This window comes from Dermochelys coriacea, chromosome 4 (genome assembly GCF_009764565.3).
Source record: "Dermochelys coriacea isolate rDerCor1 chromosome 4, rDerCor1.pri.v4, whole genome shotgun sequence".
Lineage (NCBI taxonomy): Eukaryota > Metazoa > Chordata > Testudines > Dermochelyidae > Dermochelys > Dermochelys coriacea.
In genome coordinates, this window is record NC_050071.1 from 38,518,640 (window position 1) to 38,527,731 (window position 9,092).

At 37.4% G+C, this 9,092-nt stretch overlaps 1 long non-coding RNA gene across 1 annotated transcript; it reads right to left on the minus strand.

The window, feature by feature from the left end:
- Nucleotides 1-424: 424 nt before the first annotated feature.
- LOC119854852 lies at nt 425-7,201 on the minus strand. Its single transcript, XR_005292654.1, has 3 exons — nt 7,100-7,201; nt 5,892-6,019; nt 425-1,319 (listed from the first exon to the last, which is right to left on the minus strand). It is a non-coding gene; the product is annotated as an uncharacterized LOC119854852 (long non-coding RNA).
- Between the last annotated feature and the right edge of the window lie 1,891 nt (nt 7,202-9,092).

Below are 9,092 nucleotides of genomic sequence, written 5' to 3' on the forward strand. Positions count from 1 at the left end.
TCCATGTTTACTTAGAATGTGTGAAACTAGCATACTGTCTGTAAGCATTTCTCAAGGAAGCAAAAAAATCATAACAAACATCCCCTACCCCTTCACAAATATTGTAATTAGAAATGTGAAGCAATATTTCAAAAAACCCACAAAAAAACATGGCTACAATTCTGCATCTGGCTCCATGCAGTCAGGCCTGTACATTCACACGCAGCAGTGCTGAAGTCAATAACGTGCTGCAAGCATTTAGGGATCCAATCACAGAGCTATAAGCCCATACTAGTATTTATCTTTACACAAGTACAGTGAATGAATAGAAACACTGAGGAAGGGATTTGGCAGTTCTTTAATCCTGTTTTATTAAAATGTGTGTTCAGCATAAAAAAAGGAATAAATTTATGCATTAATTGAGTGGTAAGGCATCAAGAATAAAAGAAAGGCAAGATCCTCAGTTGGTGTATAGAGAATCTCCTGTTTACACCAACTGAAGTGTCAATAAAGGATTGGATAAACACATGCAAAGTAATAAAGCAAGGGAAAATTTAAGTGAGATGTAGGGGGATTGTTTTAATCATCTATGAAGCGTCTTCTAGCCCTAATCTCTCCTATATACTGGCTTGATTTTTAAAGTTATTTTGCCTTAAATTAAAAAACACTGATTATATCAATTGAAGATATTTTCCCCCACAGTATTAGGGATATGGGTGAGATCCTCGGCTGCTGTAGTGAAGTAATAAAGATATGCCTGTTTATACCACTGAGGACCTGGGACTCTTCATGAGTGATTTTACTTAACATAAAAAGAGATTTTCAGAAATAAAGTTCATATGCTGCAATGAGTATATACAAAAATACTAGGAGGAAGTACAAAACAGTGAGCCTGATTCTGTGTTCACCTATAAAAATTTTACACTGTGGTAACTTAACTGACTTCATTAGGTTACTCCTGTTTAGGGCCAGGTATGACACATCCTGCATGCCCACACAAGGGAGTAAGCAGACATTAGGCATTCTCTTGCTCCCCTGCATCATGGCAGAGAAAAGTAGCTTTCTCAGGGATGCTACTCCCCCTCCTGCATAGATGGGTGGGTGGAGAAATGGAAGAGCCTTGATTCCACTCCTCCCAGCTCCAATATACCAGCCACCGATGAGCTGGAACCCAGGACAAATAATTTTGTATCGGTAGTATAGGTGTAGGGAAGACCACTTTCCCTCTTCCCCAAACCAAGAGCAAGGGCTGGAACCCCTTTGAGTTGGCATCTGGTTCTCCACTTGTTTCTGGGGCAGTGTAGTTTCCCACTGTGCCTTGCTCAGAGCTGGTGGCAAAACTGTAAACAGTAAAACAGAGCAGAATCAGACCCATTGATTTGGCACCTGTACATGGTAAAATAGCAAACTTCAAAATGCCTTTATAAGTGGTTGTTGTTTTTTTAAAAAAAACACTCCTATTACGATATTTCTCTGGAAAAAAAATTTAATTTAAATAAAATAAGCAATTTTGAGGATAATTAAGTAATATAGCTAATAAAAATCATAATGCAATTTTAAGCTACAGTGAGCTGAATAAAATATGGTACAGGAGCTTGCATTTTTATTAAATTAATCAATCTTTCTAATGACTTATTGAATATCTTGGGTATTCTGCACATGATAAAAATGGATCCCTATGGTTATATTGTTATATGCTTTAGCAACCTCTTCTAATAGCAGTACTTCACTGACAAAATTATTCTTTCCCCTCCCTCCTTAACTACTTCTTGAATATTGCAGCACATGTGATTTATGGCTGAAAAACAATGTAACCAATTTAACACGTTACTCTGAACAGAAGATCAACATTTACATTTTTCCTTGCATACAGTACTACCCACCAATATAACAACTTCTCTATGCACAATTTGTTTTGTATGAACTTTTTCATGGTATCATGATGCAGACAAATATTCCCATTTTAAATACCTACCCTAAAAGTACATCTCGTTCCATACATTAAGATAATAAGACAAATTCTGCTCTTACGTACATAAGTACAACTTTCCCTTAAAGATTAATGTGGCCAAGTATATGCATTACATGGGGGTCAATTCTCATTCTCGTAACAAGCCAGAAAAATATTTTCCTCCTTGTTCATTGTTCAGCATAGGAATTAAGTTACTTGAAGTTTTTATATGCATGTCTCACTTACTACAATGTAATCTCATTGCCTTCAAGTTCTTTTAACCCATTGGGCACCACAAGTGAAACAGAGAGCAGAATTTGAAAATGATGCTGTGTGTGTGTGTGTGTGTGTGTGTGTGTGTGTACAGACTAACACGACTGCTACTCTGAAACCTGTGTGTATAGTGTAACTGAGGGAATGATTTTGCCTGCAGCAGTTGAATTACCACTATGAGTAGAGAGAGGCTAGAATGAGTCCTAGTCATTGATAAGAGAGAGTTATTGGGGGCCTTTCTTACAGACCTCTCCATTGTTTTTTCTCCTGGAACAGGCCATTGGGATCTCTTTCCCTCTCACAGTGGGCCTGCCATCAGAGGAGTGAGCATAGTAGTGCCTCTGTGACAGCAGCATTAGGTAGGAGTTGGCATGTTCACAACAAATAATCCTGTCACCAGTTTAAGTCACTGTCAGGGAAAGACCAGTTATATACTACTCTCCCATTTGCCCACAGGGAGCCTGAAGTAATGGAACTGGCTCTGCCTGGTCCTGGCCTAAATATCTGCTGTAGCACTTCACTGATTGCTGCTTCACCGAACTAGAGGACTTGAACATTTTCTGTCAATGTGGGTGTGGGTGTGTATGGTTTAGTGACATATAAATTAGTCACGTCTACCCTATATACACACACACCCCAATATCCAAGCCATAATGAAGATTAAGAACATATTGACCCATACACTTCCAATGGAAGTGTATTAATATTGTGCAAAATTAGATCAATGCCAATGTATTGCATTGGTATATTTCGTACGTATGTCAAAGTATTTAATGTGCTATAATATAAAAAGGAGAAAGATTACATTATAATTCACACTCTCCTGTTTTATTGACACTTAAAATATATATGACAGTAAGTAAAAGCTTACAAGAAGCAATGTATTTAATGTAAACACAAACACTGGAGGGAGGAGACTATTATGCAATCAAGAGTTTTAAATTAACTGAAACCACTCAGAAATGAGATGGACATGATAAAAAGCCTAAAGAGGTGGGGTAATATTGTTGAGTTTCAATATTTCTCTTATCCCAAACTGTCACATATAATTTTTCTTATGGATAAAGGGTACAGGCTAAACAATGGAAAGGCTAAATATCTGTGCATTTTTAGTTGCTTGCTTATACTAAACTTAGAGAAATTTGGATATATTGTGCTATTTTGATCAAACCAACAACATTGACTTTCATTACCCCAAGAAATAAAAGGTAGTTAGTAACGCCATTAGCTAATAATTTAACCTGAAAACTTACCATTTCCAAGACGAACAAAAAAGGAAGGGTGGGGATATGAGATTTCCTAATCTAAAACAAGGATATAAAATGCATTTACCCTGAAGACCAGTAGTCACTGAATCATGGCAAACTGCACCGCAGGAAATAGGATACTAGTTTATATCATAATGCATTTCATTCCAGAAATATACTGAGAAAAGTCCACAGCTGCTTAGTACTCCAACAGGGAACATTCATTATAATGGTACTGTAGTTCCTGCAAAATGCAATTCTTTTCCGACTGGTGCACTGACCTTTACAAGCCTGTTCTACTATGTCAGAAGGACCTTTTTAATCTATAGGATCTAGATTTTGTTCTTAAACTCTCTGGGCCTGATTCCCCTTCGACTTCAGTCAAATCTCCCCTGATCTGTGCTGGTGTAAATGAAAACAGAAATCAGACTATATGTAATATGTCTCTCTTACCTTCTATACATCAGTGTCTCCTGTATGTTAGTGCTATGTCACCTCACATAAAAATGTCCAGGTGGATTTTTTGTTGTTGTTCTGTGTTTGTGTATCTCCTAGCACAGTGGTCCCTGACTGGAGGTCCTAGGTGCTATAATATGATACAAGTATAACAGCACATGGGGGTTCTTGTCTTCTGCCCCCAAGCTTTGTATGTTTCACATGCTGTTTTTATTTGGGGTTTTGTTGTTACTGTATCTGCTTATGAAACTGGGGAATCTGACCTAAAATGTCTGAAATTATCCCCTTTTCAATGTCACATATGCAAACTAAATTACTTCAGCAGAAAGCAAGGCAGTCTTGAGTTATTTGTAAATGCTTGAACCAACTGAACTAGAACTGACCAATTTAATAAACCTTTGAAAATATGTAATTCATAGTTTAACCCTTTCAGACTGCCAGTGGATTAAAACAAGGATTAAAACTATCTAACCTTTAAACAATACATTATTGAATGCATGTGCATACATGAACAAAGCTGAAGGTGCATTCACAGCCTTTACTCAGCTGCACAAGAAAGTAAGAGAGCAAAATGTACCCCTTTTCTCCTCTGCTCAGTCCCGTCCAAATTGTGACTGGCTTTGGAGAGGAGAGCAGGCACCATTCGTCTGATATTCCCCAAATGTGAGCAAGTGGGCAGGGAGAGAGGGGAACAGGAGTGTAGAATGAGAACTGCCCTGGCTGGGTGCACAGAGAAGTGGACAGCTGCAAAGAGGAAGCAGAGAAATAAACTAAGCTACTAAAAGGGCTGATGGAATTTACTGTTCTCGCAGGACAATAAGAAACCAGGGAGGAACTGGGACTCAGTCACAATTTGTTTTCTAGGCTGCTCCTGGGGCAGCACAGCAACTCACTGCCTGTTACTTTGAATTTCTATCATGTGTCCTTGTGCTTAATCCTATTACTCCTAAATTGGAATCTTGATAATGGTCCTCTCTAGTAGACCTCATATCTAATAAAACATCTGTGCAGCACATTTAAGGGGAGATGTCCTTTCTGTGCATACGCTATTGTGCTCATCGTACGATAGGTGGAAACTATGGTTTGGATCATTAGTAAAGTTTGCTCCAGAATGAGACTCCCCCTTCATCCTCCCAGTCCCCCATGGCCTTCTTAAACTATTGTGCCCTGAACTGGCAGAAGGACTACAAAATTCGTTGTGTGGCAGGGTTTTTCACTGTATGCAGCTTCTAGTAGGAAGGCCAGCATATTGCCATAATGGATTAGCTCATTTGGTTTAGATTAGTACACTTGACGAGCACTGTATAAATCCTTTAAGTTACTGCTTTAATCTCTGATATTTCAGGTGGCATGATTAATCACTCTCAGAAAAAATGAAAACTGTTGTAGCTCTGTTTCCTTTATTCCTTGTTAACACAAGCCTGGCTGTCATAATGGCTTAGCAGTATTGTCATTCAGGAGATGTTGCATTTTGTCTTTCAGTCCCTTCTCTGGCAGGAAATGGGTGTGTTATGGAAGTTTATAAAGCACTTTAGGAACCTCTAAGTTGAATATAAATACAAACTAATATTTGTATTTGTAATGTTTGTACTCTTTGCTGAAACTATGTGATTTTATTGAATTCCTCCTCTCCTTTCCCCTGTGCAACCTTAATTGCTGGTTTATCCCTTATTACTGAATGTACATAGTTCCACTTATATTTCTGCAGTGGCTAGTAGATTTCATCATCTCACCTGAGTGTTCTTAAGTAAATATCGGGTTTCCCTCAGCTCCCAGTTTAAATAACACCCCTAAATATTCTTGATGCACTGCCCTTGAAAAGCAATTTGCTTGCCATTGTATCATCCTCACATTCTGAGAGATGCTTGGGACAGGTGCACAGATGACTTAACTTTGATATCATTCACTGGTACACTACACCATATGTTGTATTTTTAACTGCCATTAATATTTATTATGGAGATAAATAAATTTGAAATACTTACTGGGTTAAGAACAATTGGAAAGAAAAGTTCCCCTCCCTGAATACTTCTGTCTAGTTCTTTTGGATCACCAGGGAATTCTTTGTGGATATTGTATGTGTGAACAGACCACAAGTTTGCTAGGGAAGTACCTGAGGAGATAACAATGAAAATCTATAAATGCGTGTACATTTAGGATTGAATCAGTCTACAAACAATACCTCTAATTTCCCCAGGAGTCTCCCCTGGAGTATTTTAAAAAATGGATAATCGGGATTTAAAAGCCATTATGGGTAGTTCAATAGTTAAGCACATTTGGACTGGATTCACCTTTTGAGGTACAAAGGGGGATAAATTGCAACCTCCTGAACCCACAAGGGCAGCTGCATTTGTGGGGACTTCTGAATGTGGAGAACAGGTTACAGTACTGCCAACTACATGGGGGTCCAACTGGGATGCAGCATTTTTAATTTATATCAGCCACCACATGAGGCTACCTAGAGTATGTACTAAATCATTGTCACAAGTGCATACCCATCTCCATACCATGCCAGATAGCTTGCACTAACTGTCAATGGAAGACAGACTTGGTTTTCTTCAGTGGAATGAATCATGTCCATTTGTATATAACAAAGTTATTTTTAAAAATGGCTATTTCCCATACTGTATGTGAACAGAATTCATGGCAAAGATAGAGCAAAGGGAGAAGAACTGCACAACCATCCTATAATATTAATGTTTCAGGAAAATGCTGAAGAGTGGTGAGAATAGTTCCATGTTCCCGCTGCACAGATTGAAAGAGAGGGACTGGATGTAGTGGGACTCCAATCTGCAGTTGGTGGACACATACATCCAATAATTACTTTAAGGCAATTCTTGTACCTCCAAGGCAGTTCTATGAAGGAACACCTACAATCATGATATCATGTTTATGTATACAGCAGCTTAGGTGTGTATGGCACATCTGTGCTAGAGAGGATAAGGAGTAAAACTCAAATTTCTTTTTAAATAAAAACTTATAAATGATTACTTGTGAACTACTGAATAATACCATGAAAACCTAAGTTTCTGAAGCTACCTAGAAAACTACCTAGTTTGTCACTTTTGTGGAAGAACAGTTACACAGTTCTAATTGATTTTTGCTCTGATTCATCTTCAAAACCTAGAAATATTTTACTAAAATTATCCCCACCCTGTTTACAGCATTAAGCATATTCTACAGACATTTTTACCTTGAAGATATATTTCTTTGCAGTAATTGCAGCCACAAATTCTCTTGATCAGCAGTTCTCAGCAAAGGGAGGAAGGGGCTATGACCCTGAGCTCGTTTATGTAGCTGGGAAAGGAAGGGAGGGGGGAGATAACACTTCTTTACACAAAGGGTATCCTTTAGACACCCACATTCCTTATGCAACCGCAACGCTTATCAATCCTTAACAAGCAGAAAGGAAGGGAGAGGGATAGCACTTTATCTATCAAGAGCAGAAACTGTGCCTGCCCGTGTTTCTACTCCCTAATATTATGTCAGCACACCAGCAGTTTTTCAGGTCTCTACATAACCCTTATATATCCCAACAAATCAATCCAGTCTTGTTCAGTTAGGGAGCTTCTGACAACGGGGATGATCACTGTGAAGCTGAACATATAGACTATGAATTCTTTATTCCTTTGATGAATTTAATACTAACATGGATATATTAGTGTTCACAATAAAAATGTGGATATTGCCATCATATTATTACATCAAGGTAAAGAAAATATTTCAGTTCATGACTGCTCTGTCCCCTTTACCTCTTCTTTTTAAATTCCATTTCACCACACAAAAAAGGTCTCCAACCAGGTAGTTAGCTAGTCAGAGTCTTCCCTTAAAATAATTTAATATATTTCATTAAACTTTTTCTAATGTTACAGTCACAGATAAATCAGTGGGGAGACATGAATCCAAGAGTAGAAATAAATGTCTTTACATCTTTAATAACAACCACATGTGGCTTACTTCAGAGATTAGGACTGAGGTCAATGTTATTCGATATATTTATTAATAACCTGAAGGATAAACTTGGTAGTTAGGTGATGAAATGTGCTAGTGACAATACTTTATTCAGGTTAGTGAAAATTTCAGAATTATGAGGAATCTTAAAAGGATTTCATAAAAAGGGTGATCTGTATTAAATCTGCTGTAATTTTGTCCAGGGACAATAAGAGAAAATTAATTCATATTGGAAAAACAATTTGAACATTTCACACATATTAGGTGAAACTTCTAGGTCACAGATCTAGGAGTCACTGCTGAAATTTTAGTGAAGTTACCTTCTTCATCTTAGGGAAGCAGGCTAATAGTGTGTTTCTATGGGTCAATAAAGGGTGAGATAGTATAAATCAATGGTGCCTGCTCACCTTTGAAATGACATTCAATTTTGGTCATCACACCTGAAAGATCATTTTATTTTTCCATCTCTTAGGTTTTTCTATTTATATGTCTATAATGGGATATGGGCAAACAGTAGCTGAAATAGAAAAGTTCCAGAGATGGAAAAATAAAATGAATAGAGGCATAGGGTAGTGGAGACATATATAAAGAGAGATGAAAATATGCTTCTATGAGTTACCCTGCTGCAAAGAGAGAGAAGGAACATGAAAAGGATATACAAAATGATAAATGGCATAGGGAAAGGCAACTGAGTCCCATACTCACCTTGTCCCTAAGCAAGAACAAGTGGGGAAAATAATATAACTATAATGGAATATGTATTTCACACAGTGTCCAACCAACCTGTGGAATTCATTTACTTGAGAAATTATTTAGGCAAATACTTGAACACAACTTTTAAAAGGATGAGATATTTGTAAGAACCTAACAATTATTGCTTCACTGGGCAAGTCAGAAAGTTGTTTATCTAAAGATAAGTGACATGTCTCTCTCTCAAAGTATCAATTACAGCATGACTATTTTCAGACCTAAAACTCCCCACTTGCCTTTTGTATTTTGAAATCTTTTCTCCAGTTCAGGAAAGTAGAGGCCGAGATTCCAGTGAATTTATTTTTTAATTTTGCAGCTTGACATTCTATATGACTCACAAGTGAATCTGATTTGAATATTTTGTTATAGATTTGGAAGAAATGAGACCAATAGAATATATTTTTTTAAAAGTTAATGTTTAAAATCAAATTTACACAAGTTAAGAGGGAAGGTACTGTACATCTGGAGTCGGGCTTGGGTTATGG